Source organism: Macrotis lagotis, chromosome X (genome assembly GCF_037893015.1).
Source record: "Macrotis lagotis isolate mMagLag1 chromosome X, bilby.v1.9.chrom.fasta, whole genome shotgun sequence".
Lineage (NCBI taxonomy): Eukaryota > Metazoa > Chordata > Mammalia > Peramelemorphia > Peramelidae > Macrotis > Macrotis lagotis.
This window is the reverse complement of record NC_133666.1, coordinates 35291036-35306833: the sequence shown is the minus strand read 5'-3', so window position 1 is coordinate 35306833 and position 15798 is coordinate 35291036. Positions and strand designations below refer to the sequence as shown.

The following is a 15798-nucleotide window of genomic DNA, read 5'->3' as shown; positions in this document are numbered from 1 at the left end:
GAACCATCAAAGGAGACCAAATAGCAGAAATCAGGTAGATTAGGGGAAGAACTAGGAGGGAGTCGTTTTAGAAAAACAAGAAAAAAAAGAATATTCAAGAGAAGTCGATGATCAACAGTGTCAAATGCTGCAGGAATGACAAGAAGGATGAGGTTTGGAAAGAAGTCATTAAGAGATCATTGGCATATTTGGAAAGAGAAGTTTTCATCGAATAATGAGGTTAGACATCAGATATCAGGAGGTTTATGATAAAGTGAGAAAAGTTTAAGTATAGACACCAATTGTACCTTTTTGAAGGCCTGGCCAGGAAGGAGAGGTTTGAAGTGGTTAGATTGAAGGAAGGTTTTGTTTTGTTTTTTAAAGAATGGGAGTAGCATGGGCATATCTGTGGGTGATAGGGAAGCAGCCATCAGAGGGAGAGAATCAAAAATAAAAAGAGTGGGGATGATAATGGAGACAATCTGCTAGAGAAGACAGGAGGGGAAGGTATTAAAGGGACATGCAGAATTTGTCTCGGCATAGAGACATTTGGTGCTCTTCATGTGACATCTGAATGAGGCAGAAGATAGCTAAGGAAGATGTCTGAGTGATTTGAGATGAAAGATGAGGTGAGAAGGGGAATTCATGTCAGTCTCTTCTTATTCAAGTAAATATGAAACTAAGTCTTCAGCTATGATGGTGGAAGGAAGAAGGTCTTTTATGGGAGGTGAGAGGAGAGTGACAAATACATCAGACATAGTCACTGTAGAGAATAGAATAGGAAATTGATAGGGAGGAATAGAATAATTTGAATGTTACAGTGAGAGCCCATTTGAAATTAGATAATAGATGTGCCTCCACAGAGATGGAATCTGAGCTAGGTTGGGTAAGAGCCTGGGGGGGGGGCACCCTACAGGAAAAGGAGCCTTGGAGCTCTTGGGAGCATGAGGAAGGGAAAGTACCTTTGGAACCATCAGCAACTGGAGGCTGGGAGGGTAGGGAGATCTTGGAACTGTATACCTGCCTGGCACCCCCAAACTCCAGCTAAGCTTGAGGTTGTGGCGAATGGCTGGCTGCCTCTGGGACTGTGAACCATCTTGTCTTGGACTAATGTATCTTTCAAGAGGCTCTTAATATTTAAGTCAAATCAATGTCTGTAGTGGCTTCTTGAACCAGATGAAAAAGGAACCACTGCACAATTTCATACTCTCCAATTCTGAGTTAGCAGGGGCTACATTTCAATCTCAGAGTTTTAGTTAGAGTAGTCTACATGAAAGAAAAATGAATTCTTTTGCTGACCTGACTTCAAATAACCTCACTTCATCAATCAATACGATCAAGTTTTTGCCTATAACAGTATTTCATGGATTCAGTTCTATGAGTAATCCTCCAACAATGTCAAAAATTAGTTTTTTCTCTAGTCTTGTTAGAATGCTTCAGTATAGGACACATGTTGAAAAACGTTATCTACCTCCAGAGAAAGAACTGATAGAGTCTGAGTGCAGATTGAAGCAATTTTTTTAACTTTTTAAATTTTTTTTTGATGTTTTTAATTGAGGGGATAGGTCTGTTTTCTTTCACAGCATGACTAATATTGAAATATGTTTTGCATGACTGTACATGTCTAACTGATACCAAATTGCTTGTCTTCTCAATAAAGGGAAAGGGGAGTGAGAGCGGGAGAGAATTTGGAATCCAAGTTAAAAATTAATGTTAAAATTGTTTTTTATATATAATTGGAAAAACATAAAAGATTTTTTTAAAATGCTTTAATAGGGGCAGCTAGGTGGCATAGTGGATAAAGCACTGGCCCTGGAGTCAGGAGTACCTGGGTTCAAATCTGGTCTCAGACACTTAATAATTACCTAGCTGTGTGGCCTTGGGCAAGCCACTTAACCCCGTTTACCTTGCAAAAACCTAAAAAAAATGCTTTAATAGAATTCCTTTTGGTTACTTAGCAGAAAATGCCCACATTATAGCATCACGTTAGGCTAAAGGACTAGGGGATTTTGTTTTCCATTTAGCATTTCCAGCTATACTATTCAAAAACATGGTTATATTCAATTTTTAAATATAAATCGATTCTTCCTTTATAGTTTTTAGTTGCCAAAGTCTCTATATTTTTTATTGTGTATATGTTAATATTATCAGTTGCCTGTCTTAACAGTCAATTTGATAAAGTTGTATTCTTCCCTACTTTTGCTATACAAAGTAAAGACTTTGCACTGGGATATCTTATTGTTGTAGCATTATAGGTATTTATCCAGGACCTTAGTATATTTATTTGGTGAGATTCAAAAATGCAAAGAGGAGTATGACTCCTCTTAAAACAAAGTATAAATTGTCAGACTTGGACTTCTGAATATGTAGTAGAACTCAACAGCATTTATGGTCTTCATTGGAATTTCCTTCAATCTTATTCTTGGTCAGAACATATTAGTTAATTTGAAGAAATTTCTAGGAAAATTTTCTAGATAGATGTGGGAGTTTTATTTTTGGCCCAGCCCTCTTTTATCTTGGTTGCACAATGGTGGGACAAATAAAGAAGCCCAAGAAATCTGCATTTGTTGCGATCATTTTGCTCACTACAGCTAAGCTCCTGGTGATGTCACTTCTGTGTAGAGAAATGGTGGAGCTCCTGAACAAGATTAGTAGTTTAATGAACTATACTAACTTATCAACATACATTTTTTTTATGGAGACTTTCCAATAATACTGGGTGGGAGTGGTTAACTTTGCAGCACAGTTCAACATGGAAGTAGAGATCATAAGCCTAAGGATGGTGACAAATACTTTTGTGACTGTTTATATATGTTTCTGTTGGTTGGTTACTGAGCATTCCCTCCATTGATCTAAAACACACGGTGTATACGCTATCCATAATGTGAACTTTGATATAAGTATCACTAGTTTGATTTCCTTGATCTGGTATCTTGCTGTTCTATTTTTGAGTTGGAAACAGATGCAGTTTCTTTATCTGATAGCAACTTATTTACTCCTTGTCAGTTTATTATCTGTTCTGATATGGTGCTGTGGAATTTCGTTAAAGAAAAATTTGTTCAAACAAATTCTTGTGCTTGTTCTGGTATAGAGTTTTTTCTATAGCACTTAGCTATAAGCAGGGCTTCTATAAGTTTCTTTGTTTCTGTTGAAAAAGAAAGAAACAATACAGATTCTTGTAGGAATTTTCATTGAATTTGGATGGGGAATTTTCATCCTTGTTTTGATAGAAAACATAATGGTGATAGTTTTGATTCAGACTTTTTGTATGGAAAGATCAGATCATCATCACAGCATTCATCCTGTTTTGTAGCATACTGGGATCATGTGTATTAGTAATAAGAGTACACCGGCAGGGAATTATGAGGGATTAGATCATCATTCTAAGAACAGCAAAGCAGGAGAGACTGGAAAGATTGCTGTTAAGGAGAGTCCAGTGCCAACGAAGGAACCAAAACCTTTTACAAGTTCGACTATCAGAAGATGCTCCTGTTCATCTTCAGTGGGCAGTGCTGAATTGTGCCATTCTGCAGTAAAACTGATAGCAACTACCAGACCAGGTGAGACCCCAAAACCCTCCTTGGGAAAAATGAGCATTGGGTGAGACTGCAATTCTCAGAGCTGCTTATTAGCTCAGAAAGAACAGTTTCTACAGACTGGAGACAAGCAGTTGCCTATACATATGTTGCTACTTTTATTGCTTATTGTCAGTTCACTTGCTAATCTTTACAGTCGGTGGCTGTTCAACCAGGAACTTGATTCTTGGTGCAGTGGATAGAGCATTGGATCTGGAGTCAGAAAAAATTGAATTCAAATACAGGCTCAGACACTATTAGCTGTGTGATCCTGGACAAATCACGTAGTCTCTGTTTGCTTCAGTTTCCTCATCTGTAAAATGGGTTTAGTGGGAACACCTACTTCACAGGTTGTGAGGATTAAATTAGGAAGTGAAAAGCACTTAGCATGGTAAAAACTTAACATGGTAAGCATTATATAAATATTATTATTCCTAATATTTTTATCATATGTCGAATGACAGTTTTTGGTGCTGTTTTTAATTTTGATCAAGGTTTTATTTCCTGTGGAATTGGGTTAGACAACCATTTATTCATTCTGCCCTTCAAAAGAAGATCTGAATTCTTGTAGAATAAAAAAGAAACAATGGAAAATGAATCCTCATCCATTCGGGAGGAAATCAAAATGAGCTGTCAGAAGTTTGTTCATTAGCACTGTGATCTCTGTGTCAAGGAAAGAAGGTGCAATAAAAGATTTCTAATGAAATTGTTTTGTGGCTAAGTGAATTGGTGAATTGGCAAAGTGAAGCAGGTCTTGCCTCTGACCAGGGTGAAGGTGTGCTTTTTGTAGAGAGGTTTTTACAGGGAGGGATTGTCCAGCACATTACCAATGAAAGTGAATTTCCAAATGAATACTTGTTTTGCCACTTTTTTCAGGGCAGTATCATAGGGAATCTTCCAGGCTCTTATTCAGGTTCATTCTCACAGGACAAATAGAAATTAAGCATCCATCCTCTACTTTTCCTCTAAACCTAAAATATGTTTATATAAAACAGATAAGGAAACTTTATCAAACAAAAGCCAAGAATAATTTTTGCTTGCCATATGATTATTATTCTGATTAAGCTCCTCTTGAATAAAATAGTCACCAATTAAGGTGAAAATTGTTAGTAACTGATTTGAATGCAATTGTTTAAAATAATTTTAATATCTAAGGCATTGCTATAAATTACAGAATCTTGCAGTTGGATATTAAGCAGTAAATGAATCTCATGATTATGTATACTTCACACTTCATGGAAAGACGTTGAAAATCATCTAATTAAGAAGTCTTCCTAATTCTTCATTTCACTCTCACTCCCCAATTTTTTTAACAAGTGGTATTTATTCAACCTAGTTTGTGAGTGTTTTTAAAGGAGTTTGTTTTTGAAATTCAATTATTCCTATTTTTTTCATCAAAAGGTGGAGGAAAATCTCTACAAACATCTAACAGTAGTTAAAATATTCTTGCTATAATTTTGTACATATTGCAATTGGAGCAGTTTAACTTACTTATACTAATAAAACCTCTACCATAATTTTGGTATACATTTACAATTTTGTACATTTCAGCTCAGAAAATTTTTGTATATCTCATCTGAACCACTGAGCTGAGAAATTAAGAAAGAAATGATTTAATTTGGCAAATACTTACCATGTGTCTATTATGTGCTATGCATATATAGGGATATAAAGATAAAAAATGAAATCATTTACAGTTTTTTGAATTATTTTTAAAGCTGAATCTAATATGATGCTATAAGTTTTAGAATTTAGTTTTTGGCATACTCATTACTAAAATCATATAAATTTAAGTCATTCAATTCTGTATACAGTTATGAAAAATTATTCCTGGTTTAAATCTGGTAGGAAAAAAAGTGATCATGTTATCTTTGAGTTGAAGTTTTATGAAAAAAAATTAGAACTAGAGAGTCATGTAATAATTTGTATTACTCGATATTAAAGATGATTTATTTCATAAGTTTTAACATTAATTACCTTTTTAAAGTGTCTTGAAAACATTATGTCCAAGTTTATCTTATTTTTTAAAACTCTATTTACTGGCAAACCCCTAAGTTTAACTTAAAATATGTTTGGATCATTTATTTTTTACTTGTATAAGCATCTAAGTCACATGAATGAGACAGTTTTTCTATTTTTGACTTGAATCCTTATTTTAAAAAAGTGAATGGGGTTAATTTTACTATCCTTTTCAAATCTGCATATTAAAAAATGTGAAACCCTAGTGTATTTCATAATAATAAAAAATTTAAACACTTTGCTACATTTGTTTTAAGTTGTATTCAAAAATGGTGAAGTTTGTTAGAGTCATCTTGGTGAGGAAAGCTTAAGTTTTTTTGTTATTTTTTTATTCTAATCATGTGACTGTCTTAATAGTCAGTTTATACTGATTTTAAGCTTAGATATAACTTGGTACCAGGAAGGACTGATTGACAGTTGCAGTAATTGAGATACCAAGTTACACGCATGCAAGCATTTCAAATTTAAATTAAGAATCAATTGTTTTGTCTTTGTACAATCACTGCCTAGGTTCTCTCATACAAAGGGAAGCAGAAAACCATCTGTATCTTTTAGCACAGAAAGTACTGACAGAAAACTGTTGATCATTGTGATCTGCAGGTTTGGTTAATGGAGTAGTTTTGTTATGCTGAAATATTTTTAGAATTAAAGATATGCCAATATTATTGAATGAATATATTTTTGTAATTGTGACCTTAATAATTTAGCAAGTTTCTCAATTAAAACAGCACTTTTAATTTGGTTTGGTTAATGGAGTAGTTTTGTTATGCTGAAATATTTTTAGAATTAAAGATATGCCAATATTATTGAATGAATATATTTTTGTAATTGTGACCTTAATAATTTAGCAAGTTTCTCAATAAAATAGCACTTTTAATTTGGTTTGGAAAACATTTGGATAACACATTTTTACTGGACTTAGTGGAGCTCTGTGGTTTCCTCTAGCTATATTTAGAAGCTCATGAACAAAGGAAGAAGATGGTAGGAGTAATCCATATTTGGGGTTTGGCAAGGCATGGCTGGTGATATTAAAAGGGGATAAGGGACTTGAAAGTACAAGAAAGTAGAGAAATGAATTGGTTCACCAAATGGTCAAGGTAAGGAAGGTAAAAGAGTACAGTGCAAGAGAGATGGCCTGAGAAAGAAGTGAAGGGTGACCGGAATGGAGGTCATGGTTTAACTCCTCCTCCAATCATTTCTACCCTGAATGATGTTCCTGGTATAGTTGGGATTTAGCAAATGAGGTATCTTCTTAGGTGGGAGGGCTCACTCAATGGATTGTCCCTTGTTTTACCCAAAATAAGAACACTCACTTTTCCTATTCACCCCGCCCCCAAAAATCATTCACTAAGAGCATGCCTATTTCACACTTTTCAAAACTGGGGCATCACACAATCAACACTTGAAACACTTCTCAACCAGGATGAATAAAAATGAGTTGCTTATTCAACTTTGCTGACTCCTTAAGCAAAGGCTAAACTCCAAGAACTTCCTTTTTCTTCCAGCCTCTCTGGACAGATGGCTCAAGGAAGCCATAGTATTAGATACGGATGGCTTCATAGCGTAAGTGACATTCTTTTTTCTTTCTTCTACCCTGCCTTAGGGAGCCCTAATCCAGGACTACTTCACAAGAATTATTGTGAGCAGCCTCGGCTGCCTAAAATACATCACAGAATTGCAGATATCAGGGAGAACTTACTACCCAAGCCTCCCAAAAGCTCTTCAACCAGTGAAAACAAAGGTACTGGGTCCAGGATTGACACCATAGTACAATGGGGGTAGATAGAGAAGGCATCAAAGGCCCCGTTGACTGGAATAGTAGGAACTTCTAATGGTGGATATGGGAAACATTGATGCTGATAACTTATTCCTGTAGTTCCTTCCATGAAGAGGTTCTGGGTACATAAAGAAAAGTGAAGGTTCCTGTCGCTTTCAGCTATTTGATGATTCACATGGGGTAAAATAAGGAAATACTGTCACCTTTTCCTATGCCTCCAGCTGACCCACTTTACACCTGGGGGGCTCCTGGGCCTCAACCAGGAGCAGTTCTATGAGTCGATCTTTCTCCATGTATACTGGGGGGTCCCTGAAAGGAGGCAAAGGATCATAGATGTGGGTTGTGATGTGCCCAGGCCTCTAGCCAGCACCAGTGCTGCCTGGCCCTGGGGAAGGACCACTGAGTGGCTGGGTGCAGTCACTACTGAAAGCCTTAACACAATTTAGGCTCAGCATTTCTACTGCTGCTCATTTTCTGGGACAAGCTACTAAGTGTCTAGAGGTACAAAGATACAATCAATCCTTGCCTTTGTGAAACTGATAGTTTCAAGAAATATGGTATATATAGTGTTACATGACAAGGACATTAGAAAGGTATTATTTGTCTCTTTTGCAGGTTTGGGAAGTAGTCATTCGTTCATTCATTCATTCAACAAGTGTTTACCAAGCGTCTTTTTTTTTGGTGACAGTCACTATGCTAGCCTTAATAGATAACATAAAAAAAACCAGATTGTTTTTATTTGCCCTCAAAGAGCTTATGTCCTTCTGTATTTGTGATGCTGTAACCACTTTCCCATCTTTTATTAACTTGCTCATTCAGATTCCTGAATTAAGTACTTATTACTAAGAGAGTTAGTCTGGTGTAATGAAATCCCCCTTCGCATACTAGTTGGTGAGAACATAGAGAGAGAGAGAGAAAGGAGATCCCAAGGACTCCTTGGTCAGGTAGTGAGGACACTTTTACTGCCATCCCATAGGATAGCTATATCCTTATCATCAAAGACTAGGTTAATTCCTAAGACTTGAGAGAACTCAAAGTAACATAGTCAACATGATATCTGAGATTCTTTTTTAAATCCACCAAAGATCTACCCTGCCCTCCATTACCATCAACCTAGAGGCTTCTCTCAGGTGGTAAAATCAAAGGTAAGGCTGCTCCCCTATTACAGGTTTTGGAGAGGTCAAATCACCAGTTGTAGATATTCTTTTTCCAGGACAGGTTAGACTAAATGGATCCCCAGATCCCTTTCAGCTTTTTTATTCTGTAACTTCTGTTCCTTGCCAGGGAATGTCTTTTCTTCAGATATATACCTATTGCCTCCTTCAGTGCCCAACCATTTTTGGTTTCTCCTACCTTAAGTGTTGAATCTTCTCCTTAAAACTCACATCACTCATTGCCTGTCACTACTCTTTGCATTTCCTTTGTTATTTAATTGTTTCATAGGTGTTTGTCTTGTCATACTAGTGAGACTAAAAATTTCTAGAAATTAAGTTTAAGGGAATCATTGACAATGAACCAATATGAATAATTCAATATACATACATATATATATATATATATATATATATATATATATATATATATATATATATATATATACCAAATGTCATTGCACCTAAATTCAAAAAGGAAAAGTTAGGTGAACTGCAAAGACATAGAAAAATAATTCCAGAGTTTAATATTCTTTTTTTGGAGATGGCTAAGAGGATGATAAAATGAAAATAGAAAATATAGAATTAAATAAAATTCTCAACAGTTTTGAGCTGAAAGTCTTATAACATCATCTCAATGGGAACATTAGTGAACATACAAATATCTCAATAACACATGGTATTTTAAAAATAAATCATGTTAAAAATAAAATTACTGAATGTATCATTGACAATACGTAATTCAATAAAAAGAGTTAAGTAATACTAGGAATATAAGCAAAGGATAAATATCTAAATGAAGATTTCATAATGACATCCTTAATAATGATTGGGTAGAACTAATCATAGAAAGCATTAATAACTATGAGAAAGATAATAAGAATGAGAAACATTTTGAAATTTCTGGGATACAGCTAAAACTTCATTTTTTTAGGTTTTTACAAGGCAATGATGGGGTTAAGTGGCTTGCCCAAGGCCACACAGCTAGGCAATTATTAAGTGTCTGAGTCGAATCTGAACTCAGGTCTGCCTGACTCCAGGGTCAGTGCTCTATCCACTATGCCACCTAGCTGCCCCTAAGACTTCATTTTCAAAGGAGAAATGACCTCTCTAGGAATATACACTAACAAAACAGAAAAAGAGAAAACTAATGAACTGACAATGCAATCGAAAATAAAGAAATTCAAAATAAATGCAAAAAAAAAAGAAATTTGAAAAATTAGAGGAAAAATAGATGCAGTAGAAACCACCAAAGAAGCAGAATGGTAAATAAAACTAAAAATGATTCTTTACAAAGACTAAGCTAATCAATAAACTTTGAAGTAATATAATAAAAACAAACAATAAAAATAAAAATGAATTACCAAATAAAAAAATGAACAAAGTAAAATCACAATAAAGAAGAAATAAACAGAATTATACAATTCCATGATAGCCACACAAGATTTAGAAGAAATGGAGGGTTACATATATATATATATATCTTCCTAGAGAGCAAGGACAATGACTTCTATTTATCATTTTTCTCAATTCCTCTCCAATCACTCTTTCTTCTCCCCTTCCCATTTAGTGATACATACATACATAACTCACATTGTTATAACACTTTATGACTTATACAATGCTTTCCTCATGCCAGTCATGTGAAAGAATAAGGCAAAAGATTATTTCCATTTTATAGATGAGTAAACCCACATTTGCACATGGCCACCCATGAGAAGGGGGGTTTCATTACAACAGACTAACTCTCTTAGTAATAAGTACTTAATTCAGGAAGCTGAATGAGCAAGTTAATAAAAGAGGGGGAAGTGGTTACAACATCCCAAATACAGAAGGACGTAAGCTCCTTGAGGGCAAATAAAAACAATCTGTTTTTTTAAAAATTATATCTGTTAAGGCTAGCATAGTGACTGTCACCAAAATAAAAGACACTTGGTAAACACTTGTTGAATGAATGAATGAATGACTACTTCCCAAACCTGCAAAAGAGACAAATAATAGCAATTAATCACTTGTCTTATAACTAAAGAGACACAACTTCTTGGTGGGGTCTTTTTAACCTACTTTACTTATGGAGCAAGCATGCGAGAGAGCCAGCAGATGGCTGAGGCTTACTCACTCCCCCCCCCCCCCCCACTCCACACACACACACCTCGACCCCTCCTAAAGTAAGAGACATCTGCTGGCTCTCACACACTCCTGGCTAAGCTTGTAACAATTTGCTTTCTTTTCATTTTTGGAGAATTTAGGGACCTGATTTCATTTGTATTGCCCTTGACCTTAGATTAGGTATGAGAGTACAGTTCAGAAGAACATGGTTTCAACATTCCTTAAATGTCAAAATTAAGTGCTGTCAGTACAGGGAGCACTGATTAGTCCAGTGACACTGAAGCTGCTAACAGAGTACCCTATCTGCTGGAAAATAGAGAGTCTTATAATTTCCCAATAAATAATAATGATTTAGATTCCTTGTAGAATTGAGATAAAATGTGAGGGGGGAAAAAGTCAGAATCCAGGGATATTTCTTTGAAAAGAAACATAATCAGGATTCCTGTCACATGAAGTGATACAATGGAGAGAATATTTTAATGCATCACTGAGAAATAAAAACTACTTGTTGCAGTCATGGGCTCCATCTGACCGAGCTCTGATGGCTAAAAAGGGACAAAGTAGGCATCTGCTCAGAAATTTCAGAACTGTCCCTTGAGATTAGGATCTTTAAACTAGAACCAATAAATCATCTATGGTCTTAATGGAAGTCAAGGGCAAAAACTCAAGGTGACCAGGCTCCCTCCTCAGATCACTTCCTCAAAGGCAGGAGGTAATCAGTGTGGACTTTATCATTAACCATTCAGGAGATCATAGATTTAGAATTATAAGGAGCTCTAGGTTACATAGTCAGCTCCTTAGTTTTAGAGAAAAAGAAACTGAGAACTACAGAAGTGATGTGACTTGCACAGGGTCATAGAAATAAATAACAGAGCTGCGATTTTAATTCATAACCTCTGACTCCAAATCTTGGTCCTAGAGAAGAGATGAAGAAATAAAACTTCCTCATGTCTGGTATAGCCAAAAATGATTGTGATATAAAAACAAAATATATCAATAAAACTTTAAAGAAGTAAATGAATCTTTAAAAATGAGAAAACTGACCATTCCTTATTTCTTAGCCTCCAAAACACACCAAAACAAAACAAAACCCTGAGTACTTTAGAGACAGTAACATGACCAAGAGGGTCCTCTGTCTTTGATGGTTTTTGGACAATATCACCATTGTTACTTCATTGTGGGTGCTAACTTCAGTGCATTATTCTCTGTGAGGGATGGTCATTTTCCTTCTTCATTCTAAAGAGATCATGTGGCAGCATGATTGAGGGAGAGTGGGCCTCAGAATTAGGGAGTATGGGATTCTTTCAAGTCTACATGATTAGCCAAGTTCCTTCCCTTCTCAATACCCCAGCAATTCTCAAAGATTATATATTATCCAGCAGGGGCCAATCTGCATTGGTGGAGTGTATTCCCCCAGCAGGAGTACTCCATATTACTAAAATCACAGGCCTAGTCTAGAAAAAAAATTTCCTGAAATGGTGGATTCATAGGATCACAGATTCTGAGTTGTAAGAAAGCTTAGAGACATAACTTCCCTGTTCTCATTTTAGAGATAAGGAACTAAATCCTAGACAGATTGAGTGACTTATCCAAGGTCACAAAAAAAAAATGATTCTTGCATGGAAAATTAAGAAGCTAGTTTAGTTCTACAGGACAGAGGGTTGAATAATATTTTTTGATTTGGGGGATGATATTCATTAATAGTAAGGACTGAGTTGCTTTTCATCATTGTAGTCATAGCACCTATCATGTTGTACTGCACATAGTAGGCATTTAACAAAACTTGAATAAAATGAACTACATAATGATCACAAATAATAGAAATTCTTTTTTTCACATATAATATAAATTCACAATCTGAGGAAAGTCTTCAGTTTCAGAATAGCTTGAATAATGGAGGGTGGGGGAATTGAAGGGAAGAAGAGAAGGGAAGAAGAATGCATACTGCAAAGCTAAAGTTCTACCTAAAAATGACAGGGATAGAAAAATACTGCATACATCACAAATTAGTGGGAAGAGCAGATGAGCACACTTGGAAAAATGGAAACTCTTTTTTGAGCATGAATACAACTAAAAGGCGAACCATATCAAAATGATAATTTTAAAAATATTTTATTTTTATTTTCAGTTACATGTTTCTTTCCCTCCTTTTACCTCTAACCCACCCATTAAGAAGGCAAGAGAAATGATATTATAAAATCATGCAAAACACATTTTTATATTAGCCATATTCTGAAAAAAAGAAAAGAAACGGAAAAATTATGCCTCAATCTGCATTCTGAGTCTATCAGGTTTTTGTCTAGACATTGACAGAATTTTAATATATAATGAGTGCATTGGAGCTGTGGTGGATCATTTATTGGTAGACTTTACTAAAGGTCTTTCACAAGACTTTTTCTTTTACAATAAACTGATTATCTTTGAATTACTGCCATAACTATATAGATGGTCCTCCTGGTTCTGTTCACTTCACTCAGCATCAGTTCATATAAGTCTTCACAGATTTTTCTGAAACCATCTCCTTCAACATTTTTTACAGCATAATAGTATTCCCTCATAGTCATATAACATAACTTGTACAACCATTCCCCAATTGATGCTCATCCCTTAAGTTTCCAAATCTTTGATACCACAAAAAGAGCCACTAGAAATATTTTTTATACATAAGAGACCCTTTTCTTTTTCTTGGCTCTTCTTGAGGAATACTTTTTTTGGTAGGTTTTTGCAAGGCAATGGGGTTAAGTGGCTTGCCCAAGGCCACACGGCTAGGTAGTTATTAAGTGTCTGAGACCGGATTTGAACCCAGGTACTCCTAACTCCAGGGCTGGTAATTTATCCACTGCACCACCTAGCCACCGAAGAATATTTTTTAATTGATATTTTATTTTATTTTTCTAATTAAATGCTATGAAAGTTTTTTGATGTTCATCCATTGGCAAATTTATAAGCTACACAGTTTTCGACTACCCTCCCTTCCCACCTCCCTCCTCTTGATGGCGAGCAATCTGATAAAAGTTGTACATGTACGTTTGTGTTTAACATATTTACATACTAGTAATTTTGTGTACGAGTAATTAGGACCAAGGGAAAAGAAAGAAAACCATGGAATAGGAAGGAAAAACATAGAAGTTTTAAAAGAGTGAACATAGTATACATTCAGATTTTGTAGTGGATGTTTCTTCCCCCTCTGGGTGTTGATGGCATCATCCATAACAGGTCTCCCTAGGTTGTCCTAGATCTTTGAACTGCTGAGAGGAGCTACAACCATCATAGTTGATCAACTCACAATGTTGTTTTTAATGTGTACGATGTTCTTTTGGTTCTGCCTTGGGATGTATTTCTAGTAGTGGCGTTGCTGGGTGCATTTTAGAGTCCTTTGGTTGGACTAATTCACAGTTTGACCAACAATGCATTAGTGTTCCTATTTTTCCAAAACCCTTCCTGAATAGGTCATTTCCCTTTTCTGTCATCTTAGTTAAACTGATGAGGGTGAAGTGATACCGCAGAGCTGTTTTAATTTGCATTTATCTAAATATTAACAATTAAGAGCACTCTTTCATATGACTATTGATAGCTTTGATTGGTCCTTCTGAAAACTTTTGTTTATATCCTTTGATTATTTTTATTGATTGGATAATGACTCCTATTTTTATAAATTTTGCTCAGTCCTCTCTTTCCTTTCTCCTTATCCCTCCTCACCATTGTTTAGCTTCTGACTGCTGCCTCTCGATCAGCAAAGAATTCTCAGTTATCTATGTATTTGAGAAATGAGATCTTTTTCAGAAATGCTTGTGATAAAATGGCTATTTTTTCCTAGTAAACAGGAATTTTAACATATTTATATATTTAAAAGTTGTATGATGATGATAATGATAATGTTAGCAATTATATAGCTCTTAAAAGTTTAAAAAATATTTTACATGTTATCTCATTGATCCTCTAAGCCTTCTGTGAGATAAGTGCTACTATTACCTCCATTTGGAAGAGGAGGAAAGTGGGACAGTTATATGTGAAATAAATTTTCAAGGGTCTGAGGTGAAATTCAAACTTAGGACTTCCTGATTCCAAGTCTGACACTAGCTTCTCTCCCATCGAGTATATAATAACCATCTGAAACCTGCTATAAGAATAATTACTGAATGCAAAGATCTGAATTTTAATCCTGCTTTAGATAAATATGACCACGTAACCCAGACTTAATTATTTAAACACTCACTTTTTCATTTCCTAATCTGAAAAATGAAGATAACAGCATTTGCCTCACAAAGTTGTTGTGAGGATCAAATGAATTAAAAAATATAAAATGCTTTACAAACATATAAATTTGCTCCATGTAAGCCCTACTTATTATCATCATCATTATCACTACTCTTATTACAACCACTGCTACTCTTAAATACAGGCAAACTACCACAGAAGAAGAAGCTTGGGAACAATGTTAAAGATATATAGAAAAACATTAAAAGATTACCACAATATCTAGCCAATATGCGTGGCAAAAAAGTTGAACAAGGAAGAAAAAGAAATACGTGGAACCAAATCTAAAAAATAAAAAAATCCCAAATTCTGGATATCCTTAATCACCAGTTAAACATGAAAACCAAGAGATTAAGATAATACAAGGCATTAAATAAACACAAAAATCAAAATAAATAATTGGTAACCAATTAAAAAAAAACCTAAACCACAAAGGTTTAAGATGTAAAAAAATAATAAGAGAAAGAGAACCCTTAAAGTAAAATGTGGAAAATTGCTGGTTTGGTAATAAGAATTTCCAATACAAGGAAAACACAAGTTGAATGAAATGTGAAACAGAAAGCTTGGATATCATTATAATAAATGACAGAACAGTTCCTTCAAGAGAGGTAACTGAAACTGGCTTCTCTGCAAAACTGGAAAGAAGAGGGATTAGATAAGATACATAATTATAGGCTCAAATGCTTCCTAGGAACATATTAATTAGTAGCAAAGTTTTGAACTTCTTTTCTGATTCAAGACTAATCTGACCTTTCTTAACAGAAGGTATCACATATTTAATGACAAAAGATAGCAATATAAGCCAACTACATTCTATGTACTTGAATATTTACAGCTTGTAGTAGTTTGCTCAAAAAACAATAAACATTTAAAAGAAAGCAATATATTGACTGTGAAGTCGAAAGGGTATGTCAAAAATTTCTCAAGGTAC

General features: G+C 35.0%; 1 pseudogene; it reads left to right on the top strand.

The window, feature by feature from the left end:
• LOC141498629 (lysosomal cholesterol signaling protein pseudogene) overlaps positions 1–2830 on the top strand; it is a 50537-nt pseudogene extending 47707 nt beyond the window's left edge.
• Positions 2831–15798: the final 12968 nt, after the last annotated feature.